The sequence below is a fragment of the Euleptes europaea genome, chromosome 7 (assembly GCF_029931775.1).
Source record: "Euleptes europaea isolate rEulEur1 chromosome 7, rEulEur1.hap1, whole genome shotgun sequence".
NCBI lineage: Eukaryota > Metazoa > Chordata > Lepidosauria > Squamata > Sphaerodactylidae > Euleptes > Euleptes europaea.
Window position 1 is genome coordinate 75,586,067 of NC_079318.1, and position 12,325 is coordinate 75,598,391.

Consider the following 12,325-nt stretch of genomic DNA (forward strand, 5'->3'; position numbering starts at 1 on the left):
ATCCGTGGGTTATAGATCAAATGAAGCCTGAACTGACCCTTGAAGCTAAAATGACTAAACTGAAGCTATCGTATTTTGGGCACATCATGAGATGACAAGAGTCACTGGAAAAGACAGTCATGCTAGGAAAGGTTGAGGGAAGCAGGAAAAGAGGAAGACCCTACAAGAGATGGATGGACTCAATAAAGGAAGCCACAGCCCTCAATTTGCAAGATCTGAACAAGGCTGTCAAAGATAGGACGTTTTGGAGGACTTTCATTCATAGGGTCGCCATGAGTCGGAAGCGACTTGATGGCACTTAACACACACACAAATGTACACAGACATTTACATGAATGGAATTCCATATAAACTGACTGGGGATGTTGGGGGTGGGGAGAAGCATCTCTCCCCCTGCCCCCACCACCAACATATACATTTCACATCTAGGGTTGCCAACAGGCCTGGAGAAGAATGTCCATTTAATAGAGGCTTAGTGTGTGGAAATGGGCAGTGGAAGCTTTCAAGGAGGTACATAACATGTTACTAACACTCTATGGAGGAGGCAGGAGGTTTTCTCTCTCTCTCCAGGAAGCTGGCAACCCTATCACCACAGGTGATTTCTGGACATTGCAGTGGCTCCATACCTTGAGTGATTACTATTATAGAAACAATTCAATGGGCCAGCGAACCAGATGTGCTTTCCTACAGAACATGTCCCTTTTACTTAATACAAAAAAGAGCTGAGAACATTGCTTATATGAGGTCATTCTGAGTGCTCAGCCTAGAAGAGAAAAATAAAACGACTGGCAGTGCAATCCTACAAACGCTTTCCTGGGACTAAGTCCCATGGAATAGACCTAAGTAAGATTTTGAGTTGCGATTGCTACTTAGGATTGCTCTAGCAGGTCTACTCGGAATCCTACTCAGGTTTATTTAATAAGGCTTACTTCCAAGAAAGTGTTCTCACTATTGCCCTGTAAGGCTGCAAGCCTATAAACATTTACTTGGGAGTAAGCCCCACCGATTTCAATGGGATTTCCTTCTGCATCCGCATGCTGAGCTGCAACAGGGCAGTTCTCAGTACATTTGCAGCCCAATCCTATTTACATTGACTCCAAAGTCAATATTAAAATTCAATTATAATTATTAAACCCTCGTTTCATCTTGTCCCCGATCAAGCCAAAGCCACCTTGAAGAAAACCGTCATGCTGCTTCCAGAAGATACTCAGTTTTGGACTTTGATGAGTACCCCCAAGGGGATCCAATTGGTTTTCAACAAACCAATTCAATTTCCACTCAGCTAAAAAGTGAATGCTTTGAAAAAGCAGGGACAAGCTATCCTTTCAGGAGTCTTTTAACTACTCTGGTTCTGAGTGAGAAGGACAGCTGAGAATATAAAAGGCAGGCCGTTTTAAACGCCAGGCAGGGGGCTGGAGCAATTATATCAGCGTTGGCAAAAGACACAATCTTTTGCTCCCAGGAAAGTGAAAATGGAAGCCAAGGATGGGGAGTTATTTCAGTACTTTGTGTATTTTCTAAGCTGCATTTACTGGGCCACTGACTTCAGTGGTGGGATCAGCTAAACTTGCCAGAAGGCTGTTTTAGTGGTCGCCTGTGAATGTGAAACTCCCTTTCTCAGGAGTTGACGTTGGCGCTGTGCCTATAGGCTGTCTGAACAAAAAATGAAGGCATTCCTATTGCTGAATTAAGTTGAATGAAGGGGTGGTAATTGCTAGTTTTTCCTCTGAGATTTGTTGCTGTTTTGTATTATTTTAACTGGGTTTTGCGTTAATTTTTGAATTTTGAAGGGCTAGCTGCCATGGGGACCTGCCAATTTTTACCATATCATCAATATATCTAATTCTCAACATTGGCCCCATCTGGGGATACTTAAGACAGATCCAAAGACAGATCTTTCAGTTTGCAGAAAAACTGAAATTAAAAAAAAAACAATGGGGGTGGGTGGGTTAAAACCCTTCAAAATGATTGAAACAGCACCTGTAGCTTTAAGAAATGAATGCTGTCAGTGGCTGTTACTAGGCAACCCATACAATGTTACCAGCCTTCAAGACTTGATTTCTGTTAGTAAAACATAGGGGGAGCGGAGGGCCCATTCAAGGCGTGCCTTGGCATTTGAGGGAGGATTCTCTGGGCCAGGCTCTACTAGGGATACCAACTCTGGGTTGAGAAATTCCTGGAAATTTGGGGGTGGACCCTTGAGAGGGGTTGGGGAGGGGAGGGATCTCAGTGGGGTATAATGGCACAGGGTCCACCCTCCAAGGCAGCCATTTTCTCCAGGGAACTGATCTGTGTAGTCTGGCGATCAGTTGTAATTCCAGGAGAACTCCAGGCGACTACCATGCGACTTGCATGACTCACTCAGGCCTTACTACTTGCTACTGTTCAAGAGCAGCCACATTATGAAAGCCAGTGTGGTGTAGTGGTTACAGTTTAAGCCTAGGATTTGGGACACCTAGTTTTGAATCGCCACTCTGCTGTGGAAACTCACTGGCCGACTTTGGACCAGTCACACACACTCAGCCTAATCTACCTCACAGGGTTGTTGTGAGTATATAATGGAGGAGAGAGATATGATATAAGCTGCGTTGAGTCCCCAATGTGGAGATAGATAGGGTATAAATGAAGTAAATACATAATAAATATAGCTGAAGATGGGCTGAGGAGGGGAAGGTTTAGGGAGAGGAAGGACTTCAGTGGAGTTCAATGCCATAGAGTCCCCCTTCCAAAGCAGCCATTTCTTCCAGATGGACTGATCTCTATCACCTGAATATCATTTGTAATCCCTGAAGATCTCCAGCCACCACTTGGAGGTTGGCAACTGTAGAACAGCCCTACTCGATCAGGCTAGTGGGTCCATATAGTCCAGCACCTTGTCTCACATAGTAGCCAACCAGTTCCTCTGGAGGTCCGACAACATGGAATTGAGGCCAAGGCCTTCCCCTCATGTTGCCTTCTGGCACTGGTATTCAGAGTTTACTGCCTCTGAATATGGAGGTTCCCTTTAGTCACCATGGCTAGTAGCCACTGATAGACCCATCCCCCATGACCTATCTTTCTGTCTTGGCCTGTGGGCATCACTACATTATCTGGAAGTGAATTCCACATTTTAATCGCTTGCTGTGTAATTCTTTTTGACTGTCCTGAATCTACTGACCATCAGCTTCATTGGATGCCCTCGAGTTCTAGTATTTTGGGAGAGGGAGAAACAGTTCTCTTTGTCAACTCTCTCCAACTCGTGCATAATTTTATAAACCTCTATCATGTCCCCTCTCAGTCATCTTTTTTCTAAACTGAAAAGTCCCACACTCTTCAGTCTTTCCTCCTAGGGAAGGTGCTCCAACCCCCCAATCATCTTGGGTTGCCCTCTTCTGTACTTTTTCCAGCTTTGCAATGTCCTTTTTGAGATACGATGGCCAGAACTGCACACAATATTCCAAATGAGTCCATATCATAGATCTATGTAGGGGCATTATAATATAGGCTGTTTCGTTTTCAATCATTTTCCTAAAATCCCCAACATAGAGTTTGCCTTTTTCACCACCACAGCACACTGGATTGACACATTCATTGAGCTATATCTTTCCCCCTGTCACTCTCAGCAAGTTCAGATCCCATTAGCCTGCCCTCAGAATGGGAATTTTTTTTTTGTTCCACTGCATCACCTTACAGTTATCAACACTGAACTTCATTTTCCTCATTGTTGCCCACTCACCCAATCTGATAAGCAGCATTGTTCTCTCCCCCCGCCCCATCCTGTTAACTCAAGATATAAAAGCCTTTAATTGCTGAGGAGGAAATAATTTTCAGGAGTGCTGTATTTACGAGTGAATTCAATACCTTTTATTTTGCCTTTCAATATTTGAGAGCTAAGATATCACAGTATTAGATTCTGATGTCAAATACAGATATTCTGTGAAAAGATCATGGGTTATATGTGATATTTTCTTCCCAGTAGCACTTCTACCAGTAGAGGAGGGGTAATTTTTGCTGATTTCCCCCTCTCAATACAACCACAGCTGTTCAAGGACATCCCCTGAACCACAGGGACACTGTTGGGGGGGGGCAGTGTGGTGGGTTGCAATTAGGGTTGCCATCTTCCAGGTAGCGGCTGGAGAGCTCCTGCTATTACAACTGATCTCCAGCCAACAGAGATCAATTCACCTGGAGAAAATGGCCGCTTTGGCAATTGGACTCCATGGCATTGAAGTCCCTCCCCTCCCTAAACCCTCCCCTCCTCAGGCTCCACCTCAAAAATCTCCCACCAGTGGCGAAGAGGGACCTGGCAACCCTGGTTGCAATGAGGGAAGGTTATTGTGTGAATGGAACTCTGTCCAAAGTTCATTGGATGCCACCCAATCTTTTTTCCTCTTTCAAACTGCATTTCAAATTGGTGAAGGCAGAGAGAAAAGAATAGGGGGGCTTGAATGACCATTCAGACCCCAGGTCTTTCAAAATCTAAAAAAGGCATGGATTAAGGATCTTAGTAAGTGATACTGAGCCGGATCTTCAGCTTCTTGCCTGTAGAGTGGGATCAACTGTAATATTTCCTGTTTCAGGGAATGGGCATACAAATGGCTAAAGACTCTAAAATACTGTTGGCTTCTTTAATTAATGGTAACAGTTTACTAAAGCTTATTGTAAGATATTGAAAGGGGATACTGGAGCTAGTATGTTGGGTTTGGTGGGGCTGTCTCAGGTTCAAATGCTTATTTAGGCAGGAAGCAATATTCACTGAGACAGGTGAGTCTTCAATTTTGGCCTTGCTTACATCACAGAAGTGTTGTGGGGACAGAGAAGATGAACAGTGACATCACGGAACAGCTTAGCAGGTGCAGCTCTCCCTATCACTGCATCTGCATACAGGAGAAAGTAAGCCCTGTTGAATGTCTGCCTGCTGAGCTGCTGTTAATGGTACCAGAGCCCAACCATGGAAAAGCACAGCATTTGGTCAGGAGATAAAATGCTTTGCAACTATAGCCTCCTGGTTGAACAACACATGGAGCTGCATTATAAAGAGTCAGAGTATTGGTCTATCGGGTCAGTATTTTTTACTCTGATTGGCGGAGGACAGGCTCTCCAAGAGTCTCTAAGCAGAGGACTTTCACATCACCAACTACCTGACCTTTTTAACTAGAGGTACTGAACCTGGGAGCTTCTGCATGCAAAACAGATGGGGTCACTGAGCCGCTGCCCCTTCCCCCGCGTTGTTCAGGAGACAAGCCTTACAACTTAGAGCCCTATGGTGCAATGCTATTCCGAGTTTCTCTGGTCTAAGCACATTGAATAGTTTGGACTGGATTAAGCCTGTACAGGATTGCACAGCAAGATACTTGCTCAGGCTACCCAGTGAGATTCTTGGGTAAATGAGATTTTGAACCAGTCAATCCTATATGCTAGATCTAACCTACTACAAGCCCCCAAAGGTGGTCCTGTTTCAATAAATAGTAAATGTTACCAAAATACCCCCCCCAAATATTGTATCTTTAATGATACTACCATAAAGTGTTATCTGTTAGGTTAATTTTCCTTCAGGACCTGTATGTATGTATGTATGTATGTATGTATGTATGTATGTATGTATGTATGTATGTATGTATTTAGGAGTTATATTAAGCTCCCCCCACCCCCCGGCCAAGGCTGGGCTTGGAGTGGCTTACATCATTAAAACAATGTTACAGTCAGTATTAATATTCAAAAATAATTTATTATTAAAACCATAATTATAAATCTGAAATCCAGATAGCGCACAATTTATATCTCATGGGGAAGCAGCCAGCCCAGAATGGTCAGGGTCAAATAGCAATGGTGACTAGATTAGTTGGCTTTGAAAGGGGTTTAGACAAATTCATTGAAGAGGACAGGTCCATCAGTGGCTACTTGCTACAATGACTAAATGGAACCTCCATGTTCAAAGGCAGTAAACCTCTGAATACCACTTGCTGGGGGACAACGATGGAGAGGGGGGCTTTGGCCTCCGTGCCCTGCTTGTAAGCCTTACGAAGGCACCTGGTTAGCCCCTGCATAAAACAGGATGCTAGACTTGGTGGACCATTGGTCTGATCCAGCATAACCTACTGTTATGTAGGTTGAGATCAAAATAGAAGACAGGGCCTTTGGAATGAAAGGAAATCTTCTCATCCTCAAGAAGAATTGGGGGAAACAGTTTATTTTTATTTGTGGGACAGATTCGGATATATTGAAGGACTTCCATTAATGGCATTTTTGTATGTTTCTCACCACCGTTCATGTTGTTATTAATATAGCCCCTCTGTTTTATTTATTTACTTAATTTGTGCCCCACTTCTGTTTCCAGTGGGGAGCCAAAGTGACTTACGGCATTCTCCTCTCCTCCATTTTATCCTCCCAACAACCCAGTAAGGTAGTTTAGGTTGAGCGTGTGTGACAGGCCCATGAGTTAGCTGGTTAGCTTCCATGGCAGAGTAGGGATTCGAGAGCCAGCGTGGTGAAGTGGTTTGGAGTGGTGGACTCTAATCTGGAGAACCAGGTTGGTTTCCCCACTCTTACACATTAAGCCAGCTGGGTCACCTTGGGCTAGTCACAGTTCTCTTCGAGCTCTCTCAGCCTCACCTACCTCACAAGGCATCTGTTGTGGGGAGAGGAACGGAAGGCAGTTGTAAGCCGATTTGATTCTCCTTAAAAAAAAAGGGTAGAGACAATCGGCATATAAAAACCAACTCTTCTTCTTCTTCTGGGTCTTGTAGATCATAGTCCAACAAACTGGCTCCCCTATACCCTGTCCCAAGGAACTTACAAAATGAAATTTGTCACAGGGGAGGCAACAGAGGAAAGGGACAAAGATGGAATTGCGGGTTGGCAGGGGAAGAATAAACCATTCTATTTACAAATATTTACAAATACTATTAGTTACAAATATTAAAGTTTATAGGGGAGGGGCTGTGGCTCAGTGGTAGAGCCTCTGCTTTGCATGCAGAAGGTCCCAGGTTCAATCCCTGGCACCTCCAGTTAAAGGGACTAGGCAAGTAGGGGATGTGAAAGACCTCTGCCTGAGACCCTGGAGAGCCACTGCCGGTCTGAGTAGACAATACTGACTTTGATGGACCAAAGGTCTGATTCAGTATAAGGCAGATTCATGTGTTCATGTGTTTTGGGGAGGGGCCGTGGCTCAGTGGTAGAGCATCTTCTTGGTGTGCAGAAGGTCCCAGGTTCAATCCCCGGCATCTCCAGTTAAGGGACTGGGCAAGTAGACGATGTGAAAGACCTCTGCCTGAGACCCTGGAGAGCCGCTGCCGGTCTGAGTAGACAATACTGACTTTGATGGACCAAGGGTCTGATTCGGTATACGGCAGCTTCATGTGTTCATAATTCAGTGTGGGATGGAGATTACAAAAGGCATCACAGAAAAGGAGGATCTTTAGGAGAAATTTGAAGAAAGGGAGGGAGGCAGCTTCAGACTAGTGTTCTTTGGGGGGGGTGTCCAGGCATAAGGGGTAGCAAGGGAAATTATTGTGTAAGGGAGTAGGAGGCTGGTGGGCAGGGGCAGAACTGGAGGTGCAAAGGTCTTGGGCAGGATTAGCCAGCGTGGTGTAGCGATGCAAGTGTCATCTGGCAGAGCCAGGTTTGAACCCCCACTCTGCCACGGAAGCTCACCGGTTCAGTCAGACACACACCAGCCTGATTTACCACACAGGATTGTGGTCAGAATTAAATGGGAGACGGGAGAATGGCGCATGCCGCCTGGAACTCTTTGAAGGAAGAAGGGTATAATAAAGATAGATAGGATAAGAGGGCTAAAAGGTTGAGACACCATGAGGCGGTAAGGATGAGGGGTCCAATCACATATCCAAGTGGGGCTACGGCTTGCTGAACACAAAGCAGCTTACAACCATTTTTTTCTTCACAACCACCACCCTGTGAGGTAGGCGAGGCTGAGAGAGAGCGACTAGCGAGAGCTTTGAGATAAGAGCTTACCTTGAATACAAGCTACTTGGTCACAGGTCCATCACAACATGGTCCTCCTTCGTTTGACCCTCACACTTTTGTTCTCTATAACAATGCATATATATGTCTGCCTCCTGAGAATACGCTTCACGCATCTGATGAAGTGAGCTCTAGCCCATGAAAGCCTTTGTTCCAACAAACCCTCCTGGATTTACCACCTGGTAACTTTCCATGGTGTGCATGTAACCACTTTGGTAAACCAGTCATCTGTTATCATCCTGTGTCTCATCACTCCCACCTTCTGCTTTCCTGGGTTTCTGATCAGGTTCAGACGTGCGTTATGATTCTCCTCCTTCCTTAGCAGGACAATACAGACAACTGGTATCCAAGCATGACTAATATATTGTGGTCAATTTACTGTTTGGTGTATGCTCATCTATGTTCACCCAAGACCCAATCTAGCTGAATGTATTTCAGCGCAACAGTTAAGGATGTGCTTAGCACTTTCCTGTAGAAACTGATAAGACTGCAAATAATATGATTTTGGCTGGATTGTGAGAGCTCTGATTTACAGCATGGGAGGTGTGTGTAGCTGAATTCTAAACTCATACACTCAGCAGTAAACCCAGATTATTTCAATGGGACTGGGCTCCTAGACAGGACTACAGCCTTATGGAACTATTCCTGTGATTTAAAACCACACCTTCTATTCTCACTCACACATACCTAGATGCACGCATGTGAAAACAACCCCAGTTCAAAGCATGCAAAGATTTTGCTTAGTGCCACACTGATTTCATTTGAACACCATGACACTAGATGAGCAGCTAGCATCTAAAGCAATCAAACAGACGATTTTAGATGGGCAGGTGTTGTCGAACAGCTTTCTCCAGAGGCAACGGTCAAACCCTCGGCGTGTTTAATATCACTATTCTTTCTCTCGGTTTCCTAAAAAGCTGAAATTCATTTTTTTGCGCATCCGTAAATCTCTAATCCAAGCTACAAACATGTATATGCTGTATCAATAGATCTACTTTGAAGTAGTTGCCGTTGATTTCAATGGAATTTAACTATGAAGAATAAGATGCCAAAGAGGAAAAACACCGTCCCCCTTCGCCAGCTTTCTGAAAATTATTCCAATTCAGGAAAAAAAAGACTGTTTGCATACATAATTGTATTTCATAATTAGGGTACCTCAAATGCTTGTAGTGTTTAAAAGCAGTTTTCAAAGGCTTCTTCTTCATCCTCCCATCGCAACATTGGTAAGCAGGCAATCCTCTCTACATTTTTTGTGAAAGAGCCAGGAAAAACACTCTGGGTCTGCATTTGCTATAGATTCATCCCGTTGATCAGATGCCCACAGAAGCGCGTGTACATGAAGTGCAGCCGATCGTAAAATTGACCATAATTGGCTAAATTACACGGTGCGGTGAAAAGCACCAAACAAAGACCTGAATCCTTCAGCTACCGAAATGCAGTCCTGGAGAGGCAGAGAAGTGTACGGGCAAGAAGTTTCATTCCCTCCCTCCCCCCCCCGTATGAGCCTGTTAGCATTTGCCCCTGCAGTTTGTTCTTAGTTCTCCAAACAAATAATTCTCTCTTTCTCTATCAATGACTTTAAAAGTATTGTTTCAGTCACATCAGGAAATAAACCTTTAATTGCAAAGAATAAAGTTCCAAAGAGTTCCCCCCCTCCACGCATTTATACATAGGATGCCTCTTGAAGTAACCATTGTGGGCAATTAATGATCCAGACACACTAAAGGAACTTTGAATCCATATCAGAGGGATTTTTGTACTAACAAATTGACGCTAACATCTTCCAGGGGATTATTCTCTTACATGACAATGAAACAAACGAATAAAAACCACCAAAGCGATGACATTAGGAACAGGCTTTCCGGTAAGAAATTAGTTGTAAAGCTAAGGTAGCTCACGGTAAATATCAAAAGAAATGCAAAAGAAGAAGTGTTTTGAAGCTAAATAAATACAAATGTCACAAAATCAGCACAACACAGATACACGTACAGACACATATATAACTAGCAAAATGCCACCTCCACCCAGCGAATACATCAAGAAATTGTCACCTCACTAAAATTCAGTCCGTTTTCTTGTGGCTTCTCTCCCCCCCCCCACTATTTATATTTATATTTAAAGTAGCTGCTTTGTCAAATATAAATTTTCCCTGCGTGAAACCATCACAAAGAGTTCTTTATTAAACCAGGGGCTTTCCTTTCAACTCTTTTCACAGATCAAGACACCTTTAAGTGACTTATCCATTTCGAAGGAGGGTGGTGGGTAGAAAAAACATACAGTCGCCCTCTTGCCCGGTTCCATCCTACCAAATCCCCCCTCCCCAGTTTCAAAGCTCTGGGTTGGTTAAATAGCGACTGCATTAGAAAGTCAGTTATCCGAGCTGAGGCAGACTTTCCCAAGACAAAGAGAATCCAGCAGCTTGCCGGCAAAGAGATCAAACAGCCGCCTACCTGCCTGTGCGCTGTGAGTCCTGAGGTTTCCTCTGATGCTTGAGTCTTGCACTGTGTGTCTATCAGCGTGGCCCCTATATATGTACACGGTAGGCACAGAGAGACACACACACCTCCCCAGCTCATTAACACGTGCATCGGTGAGCCCAACCCCCTTAAGAAGCCACCTAACTTACACACTGACTAACAGCTGGGCACCCCTTGGGCATCCTCCAGCAAAACCTTCCCAGAAAGGGTTTCTCACACATCGAGCTACTGGAACCCCCCAGTGCCAACGCCACCCTATGCCACCATCCCTCAAGCCCATACAGCTGGATCGCAAGATAACAAGCTCAGATCTCTGGCTCAAGGATATAATGGGAAAGCAGGAATCCCTGATGAGAGAAGCAAGATTTCCAGCCTTCAGTGAAAACCTCGACGGTGCTGTCATGAAGGCTTCCAGTTCGAATCTCACCTCTGCAAGAAACTCACATAGTGGCCTTCAGCGAGATAATAAGCCTCAGCCTCCCACTTGCAAATGAGGATAATAGTATCGGCCTACCTTCCAGGGATGTTGTAAGATTACTAAGGTAATATACGTGAAGTGCTTTGGACACTGGCAATGTGTTTATAAATAATGCAATTAATTATTCAGTATTTATCTTGAACAGTAATTCTTATTAATAATTATTGTTATCTAAGTGCATTTCCAAAAATGGAAGAAGAACAGGGGAACTGAGGTCCACCCCCATCTATGGATTTTCAAATTAAACTGCCACTGGAAAGGAAAAGGAAATTGCCCTGCCCCTTTCCCTCCCTCCCTCCCCAGCTATTTGCCTTTTTTGGACAAATAGTTATCTCCAGTTGACCACCTCTCGCTTCAAAATAGTGATGTACTCTTCCAACACAACACAGAAAATCCCTTTATAAAGCCATTCTTTGAGAGCCAGTGTGGTGTAGTGGTTAAGAGCAGCGTACTCTAATGAAAAAACAGGGTTCGATTCCCCACTCCTCCACATGGAGCCTGCTGGGTGACCTTGGGCCAGTCACACTTCTCTCAGAACTCTCTCATCCCACGTGGAGGCAGGCAGTGGCAAGCCACCTCCAAACGTCTCTTGCCTTAAAAACCCTACGGGGTCGCCATAATTCAGCTGTGACTTGACGGCACTTTCCACCACAAAGCCATTCTTGACCGTTGTGGTAGTTCCTTTATTTACTTGATTCTTTCATTTACTGGAGTCCTGAGGCTAAATATTTCGATATATGAACCTCGGCCACTCCACCTGCACACAGTTCTATGACCTCCCTGGCCCCTTTCTGCTGCCTTTCCTGTGCACCCATCCTCTCCTGCCTCAAGGAAATCTGGGTGATTTCCCTTAGGCAGACTTCCTTCTTGCTCTTTCAGAGAACCAACCCCATCTATCAACCCCATCTATCAACTCCGTGGCTGTCAGCTTTCCCGAGTAGTCAGAATGTCGCGTTTTCCATGACATCACACCATATTATCCAAAGGTGTTTGGGGGAGCTTTCAAATGTCAGGCAAGAGATTTCAGTAAGTATATAGTAAGTCCTTTGTTTTGGTTAGAGCTTGCTCTGATTTATAACCCTTGCTTTTCACAAGGGCACCCAGGACAGATAACGTGTGTGGCTCATGGCCGAGACCCAAGGAGGAACTGCTTACCCAGTGGAGGGGGATTGCCCAGAGATATGCTCCACAGTGCTGTCAAGACCACGGACAGATCACCAGGGAGCTGGATTCAGTACTAAGGACAGCAACCAAGTTGCTTTTCAGTGGTTCTCAACATTTTTTTGCTCCATTCCCCCCCTTTCACCGTTGTTCAGAATATAACACCCCCTTCCCAAGATAGTCAAACAGTTATTAAAAACAAACTACAATTTTACAGATTGTACATAATCTACAGGACATCCCACTT

At 44.5% G+C, this 12,325-nt stretch overlaps 1 non-coding gene across 1 annotated transcript; it reads left to right on the top strand.

Moving 5' to 3' along the window:
• Positions 1–6,914: 6,914 nt before the first annotated feature.
• TRNAA-UGC (transfer RNA alanine (anticodon UGC)) lies at positions 6,915–6,986 on the top strand. Its single transcript has one exon. It is a non-coding gene; the product is annotated as a tRNA-Ala (tRNA).
• Positions 6,987–12,325: the final 5,339 nt, after the last annotated feature.